We start from the raw sequence: 6936 nt of genomic DNA on the forward strand, positions 1-6936 counted from the left end.
GACGGGTTTACGATTTTCTCGTGGGGATGGGTTTGGGAAGGCAAAACCCGATGGGTTTCGTCCCCGTTGCCATCTGGACTCGTGGATGCCCGGCCAGCGCGCGAACACCTAGCGGAGGACGTCACCGGCGATCTTGCCGCCGGAGCCTACGCGTGGATTGACCATCGTCTCGGGGTGCAGCCGATGCATGGATGCATCCATGGATGTGCATATGGAGGCTGTGTGCATGGAGAACCCCTACACAACCATCGGATGCGAGGGCCTTCACCATCGCGGAGAGGCCAGCATCAGCGGCGGAGAGGAGGGCACCAAGGGGTGGAGCAGGCGACGGTGGCATAGTATTCCCCTGTCTCGCCCCAAATGATCACATCAGATTAACATTAATGTCCATCCATGTGGTCACACACCTAATACACAACTTGCATGGTGACATATGTCCAACACAGGGCTTAGGAAATTTTATGCATTTGCCAGTAGCTAGTCAACCCCATTCTTGTAAATCCATTGACACTATACTATTTCGTATTGTAAATATTCTATAAGTGAAGCAAGTCCCATTATATAAAAATCAGGAAAAGACATAGATTGTGGCAATATTTCCTGACACAAATTTATTCACATGACTTAAAGTATCTTAATAGAGATTTGTTGTTAAAGTACGTTCTAATACTTTGGTTCTCCTGCCCTTACCAATATTTTCACCAAAACAGAGGATATGCGGCTAGTTTGGTTAGATGCCTGGGCTCCATGCCAGGGTAAAACTAGAGCCCCGCGTGCGCCTGAAAACTCCAAAGAAATTGCCTGGTCTGGCTAGCCTGCATGTGACTTGTTTGGTACGTCTCCTTGCAGCCTGACTTGCTATTTTATCAGCCAATAAACAACTACTACCTAGCCTGTGGCCCCACTGAACTACATGCAAGAGAAAGTGAGATTAGCTTCCAGGCACGACCCAGGCTACTGATTCCCAACGCCTGGGCGAGGATAACACATGCGCCTGGTGATTCAACCAGGCTAATGGCCATGCAAGACGCTCCAGGCCAGGCTATTAGTTGAATTCCCAGGATAGCAACCAGACATAAACTTCAGGCTAGTCTTAGGCACGCTCCAGGCCAGGTAAATTTTAGCCAGGTCTCCAACCAAAGTAGCCCATGGTGCATGATATTCTATGACAGAAATTGACACAGGACAAGACGCGGGTGGTACAAAAACTTGTACCTTGTACTGGAAAGTCTTACTGTTTCAACTAGTCAACTACTCCATAAATTAAGAAATAGTAGTCCCACTTGGCAACAAAATAATACAAGGAAGATCACATCTACTGTCTAGCTTGCATAGAGTAATATCGTTTGCTCACTTGTCATGTTTGGTAAGCTAGCATATTACTCGAGGCATGTCACTGTATCTTGCCACTCGCCGCATATTATATATGTAAATCAGTAACTTATTGACAGTTGATATTAGTTAGCAGTTAGCTAGGATGGCATGATCCATGTTTCGTCAGTTATAACATCAGCCAACTTATTCACACCTGATTTATATATTATTATGTCGACAACAAATGGTACTCCAATGGTCGTGGTGTGTTAGGCATGGGATAATTGTTGTTAACTTCTTTGCTCTCCAATTGGCAAAAATAATTAAGTGAAGAGTGGTTAAAGACTTGAATGTGTCACGAGCAGTGGAAAAGGGAAATAATTACGGATGACGTCTTTTGCCGGGAAATTAAGATCGGCTTCACAATGACCAAGAAGCAGTCAACTACACTTTACGCGCATTTTATGGTTGAAGAGACCTGCATTATTGCACTTTGTTCAAAATTAAGAAATTTGACATATATATGTACCTCACCTTTGCAAAAAATATCATCAGGCAGAAATTGTCGTCCCTTTACAAAAAACATAGACCAAATAATTTTGAGAACACCAAGGATTTACCATTGGAGATTAGGATGTCTAGTCCCAAATGGCCTCTCTTCACCACATACCTTATGATTGTATGTACTATGCACAAGGTTTGCGTGTAGCCATTTAATAGTTGCCCAGCATCCCAAACTACTTTCATACATAACCGTGTGGATCACGGCAAAACAATCTTTCTAACTCAACTCATATATACTGAACTTGATATATTGCGACCTCGCTCCCGCGGCGCGCCCCCCGCGCGCGCCTCGGGAGATCCCGCCGGCCGCCGCCGCCGTCGCCTCCCCAGCGTCGCCTTCCCCTCGCCGCCGCCGGAGTGCGCCCGCCGGGCGAAGCCCGCGCGGCGCGGGCGGCGGCGGGGCATTCCCTCCTTCCTCTGGTCCTCGTGGCAGCAGCGCGGGCCGTCAGATCGGGGACAAGGGGCGCCTCGTCCGGCTGGTCTCCCGGGTGGGGATGGCTGGATCCGGCGGCGACTGGGCTAGGAGGAGGTGGCGCGGTGTGGCGGTGCTGGTGGCAGGGTTTCGGTCGAGGTCATCTTCGATCTAGATCGGGATCTCCATCGGGGGCGTCGCACGGCGGTGGGATCGGATCGGCGGCAACGTCGGCGCGGCGGAGGGCGTGCTGGGTGGCGGAGCCCCTGCCTGGCGGTGGTGCAGCTGCGGCTTCAGGCCTCTCCAACGCGCGGCGGCTGTGGCTTCTCTGGCGGCGGCGCGAGGTATCCCGGCAGCGGCTCGACTGCGTGGTGCGGCGGAGCTCCGGCGATGACTCGGCGGCGGGCTGGAGGGCTAGGCACTGTCGTGGTGCTGCCTCCGCGGCGGTTGCGGCTTGGGGCCCTGGACCCCGATCCGATCTGGATCTGGTGGTGCCGGGGTCTGGGCGATGGCGGCTGGCGAGGCAGGGGGTTCGTCGGGGCTTGTCGGCCTCTAGGCACCATGGGGGTGCCGGCGGCGACGCGTGCCCGACGTGGTGACACTGGTGGACGTGGTGGTCATCTTCATCCCGAGGTGGCCGGCCAGAGGCTTGGTGATCGGATCTCGAGATCCATCATCTTGTACCGGCTGCGAGTAGGGGAGACATGGTTGCCGGTGAAAATCGAGCCGACGGCGGGCGATGGCGGCGTTCTCGCCGTTACCTTGATGAAGGCATCATCGTGTAACTATTGTCGACCCACTCGTGCTGCTGCGGGGGAAACCCTAGGATCTGGTGTTCCAGATCGGACGATGGCGGCACTGCGGTGTCGTTTCTTCTCTTGGGAGCATCGTTTGCGGAGCAGCGCTGGATGTCAGAGGCAGGAGGTGGAGCGGCTTCGTCTTGCACGGAGCTTCGGTGGTGATGTCAAGTCATGCTTGACCGACAGGTGCTACGCTTTTGTCATGCCTGGTCGGCAGGTGCTACGCACGACAGATCTTCCAAGGACTTTAAGCTGTGTCAGCTGGTGATACCTGGCAGCATGGCGCTGAGGTGTATCAGTGGCGACCGTGACGTGCTCAGTTGTTTGCGCGCAGGGAGGAGGTGCCGTTTGGCGCCGTGGTGGCGTCGGCGATAGGTAGACCGAGCAAGGTTGATGCATCAGTACAGTTCTGAAGATGGAGCGGTGGCAGTTGGCGGCGGCGGCATCTGAGTGCACGCCGGACCAGTGAGACCCATGCCCGGCAGGTGTCCTGGATGGGTTCTCAGGTCTTAGATGTTAGGTTTGGCTACGATGTCTGTTTGGTATTAGGCCCAGGCTATCTGCGCCCCTTCATCAGTTGGATTGAGGTGCTTAGACGGCGGCTTTAGTCTTACTGTTGTATTACTTTGTAAGGTCTTGTGAGAATAATTAATAAAGTGGCCGTATGCATCTCCCAGATGCAGAGGCCGGGGGTCATCCTCCTTTTCTAAAAAAACATAACCGTGTGGAATATGTATATGAAATTAACCATATTATAATTTGAGTTTTTAGTTGAAGAGACAACATACAGCAAAATAACACAACTGATATTTGTATATATCAAAACATCACCCATTTGCACATATGAAGTAGGAATGACACAGTTAACACAATAAAAGAACACATACCTGTTTGCACAATGTACTCAACACATCGATTTGTATACGAGTAGTAATTTTCATAAACAACAAAGTAGACTTAAAAACCCACACTACATAGCACAATAATGCACTCAACTCATCGGTTTTCAGAGAGAAGTAGACAACGGTAGTAAACCCCACATTAATTATGATCTTTACAACCCCCTTTAGAATTAAAATGAAGAGTAGTGTTTCCTCCCTCACCTCCTTAGAATGTTATTATCAGCAGAAACATAGTACATAGGTACCTTTCAAAGGTTTATAAGAGATTAGAGATTCCTATGTCAGAGCCTGCTGACCTTGACCTTCTTTGTGATGGCACTTGCCTTCTGGAGTACAACACACAGAGGATGATCAATATTCAAGCTGGGAATTACACCTCCCCTCAGATAAATGTAGATCTACTACACATGAAGCTCTGTATCATTAAAACATTGAAGTACAGAGGTTTAAAGTATTTACATGCCTATAGAGTTGAGAGCGTAAAACCCTAATAAGGCTGTTTAGCATCGACCGAACTGAAATGGTCGCTTATGGGTGTAGGTTAGCAGTTTAGTTTTGGGGTGGGAAACAAAATAAAGTGGTACAATCATATCTACGTACGAAGAAACATGGAAAAGGTGGCACTTGACGTATGTCTTTGAAAAACAGTGTATGCAGTAGAAGAATGGGACGAATTGCATGCAAGCCTGTAAATATATCTAAGGTGGTGTGTACGTTTGAGATTTCAGAGCAAATAATTAAGAGCAACTTGTCTGAGTTGAGGTTAAGAGTTGAGAGGGGCTTAAAACAAATAATTAAGAGCAACTTGTCTCAGTTGATTGTGTCAGGTTAAGACTTAGGAGCTGTGGACACAATAGTTAAGACCAACTTGCCTTGATCGGTCGTCGCAAGATAATACTGCTACAAAGATGGGTCAGCATCTTCCATATATACGATCTTTTTAGCTGAGTGAAATTAGAGAGATGGAAGATTTTTCACTGCGGATTTCGCTATTTTACTGGGAGAACTTACTGCAGATTTCATGGCAATAAATAAGCATGTTTCGCTCAGTTTTTTCTTGTTCATGGGCGCAGCTATGTGCCGCTCGGTGCGAGTCCTACTAGGGCTTGCCTGCAGGGAGAGGTTGGCGCGTCTGCTGACGTAACTAGTTTTTTCGTCTCTCTCTCTCTCTCTCTCTGTGTGTGTGTGTGTGTGTGAGTGAGTGAGTGAGTGAGTGTGTGTGTGTGTGTGTGTGTGTGTGTGTGTGTGTGTGTTTTCTTCCCTTTTAGTCAACATCTTTGTTTTCCTTTTTTATAATTTTCCTTTTATTTGAAAAATTCTAAATATATACATTGAACACTTTACATAAAATTTTAATCCTTCATTTGAAAAATGTTAAAAGTGTATAAAATGTTTTTCTGTATATGAAAAATCTACGAGGTGAATAAAAAATACTAAATGTCAATCAAGTGTACAAAAAATGTTTATACATTGTACGAAAATCTCCTCGTAATTCAAAAAAAAAAGATTCCATACATTAAAAAAATGTACATTACAATTCACAAAATGTTCACAAGATTCTAAACTGTATGCGTGACAAAACTAAAATACAAGTTTGTACAATGTTAACTTGCATTTGAAAAATTATAACATATATAGAAAAAATGTCTCTTCCATATACAAAAAATGTATAAATGTGAATGTAAAAAGTTATGGAAAATGTTAATCATATTATGAAAAATGACTCACATATGCGGAAAATGTTAATCATATATAATAAAAATATAAAAAATGTAAATGTCGCAAATTACATTTGAAATGTAGGTGCAATTTTCAAAAAAATATATACCAGTGTAATTTTTTTGTGTAATTCAATAAAAAATTGTACATTCACAAATGTGTTTGTGACATTTTCATAAAATGTTTAGCTAGTGCAAAAAAGGTTTTCTATCATTCCAAAATATTTCAATGTGTATTGGAAAAAATAATTTCAAAATATGTTTCTAAAAAATGTTTAATATGTATTTAAAAATGTTAGACACGCATTAAACCAATGTTTTAAATATATACTTCCTTTGATCCATATTAATTTTCTTAGATTTGTCTAGATACAGATATATCTTTTAGTTTTAGGTACATCTGTAGCTAGACAAACTAAGACAGGTAATATGGACTGAAGAGAGTACGAAAAATATAGTACCTGCATGAAAATGGTATAGATTATTGCAAAAACAAAATCAATGAAAAACGACATAAATAAACAAAAATAAAATGGAGGACACAAAAAACTGAAGAAACCCCAGAAAGAAAGAAACAAAACAGAAGTATAAAGAAGAAAAAGCGAAACTAAAAAACTATAAAAAACAAAGAAAAGAAAAGCATAAACGAAGACGAAAAAGAAAATAGAAAACCAGTGAAAATAGAGCCGAATAGAAAACAAAAGAAAACGAATAAAAACATGCAAAAGGGGAAATTTTGGAGTGAGCAAACTCTACTGCGATCGCTAAGGTCCGGAACTAAGCGAACCTACATAGTGGGCGGCCCGCTACTGTCGCCCTTAAGCGCGACATATAAGTCCGACGCTTGATCATCTGTGTGGCTTCTCGTATCTAGCCGGCCGGCCTGAGAACGGGCTGTCCAGGTTGGGTTTCTGGCTTCCGGTGGCCTGCTGTGAACCAGCTGGACAAGTGGATGCCCTCTAAAAAAAAGGAAAGGTGGACATGTGGATGTCCGCGAGTTAATTGAATAAAACTACCACATTTGCGGCTAGGTTTGCAGAAAACCATCAATTCAGTTATCTGTTTCAAAAATCACCGCGTTTTCAGTAAACTTCTTGTAAAAAACACTGATCAGGTTATTTGGCCCATTTGTTCAATTTCTGACAAGTGTAGCCGGAATGCAAGGAGATGATTTGGCAAACAAATGACATATACACCCCCAGATCTAAAACATAAGCACAATCACC

The sequence above is a fragment of the Triticum aestivum genome, chromosome 1A (assembly GCF_018294505.1).
Source record: "Triticum aestivum cultivar Chinese Spring chromosome 1A, IWGSC CS RefSeq v2.1, whole genome shotgun sequence".
NCBI classification, from domain to species: domain Eukaryota; kingdom Viridiplantae; phylum Streptophyta; class Magnoliopsida; order Poales; family Poaceae; genus Triticum; species Triticum aestivum.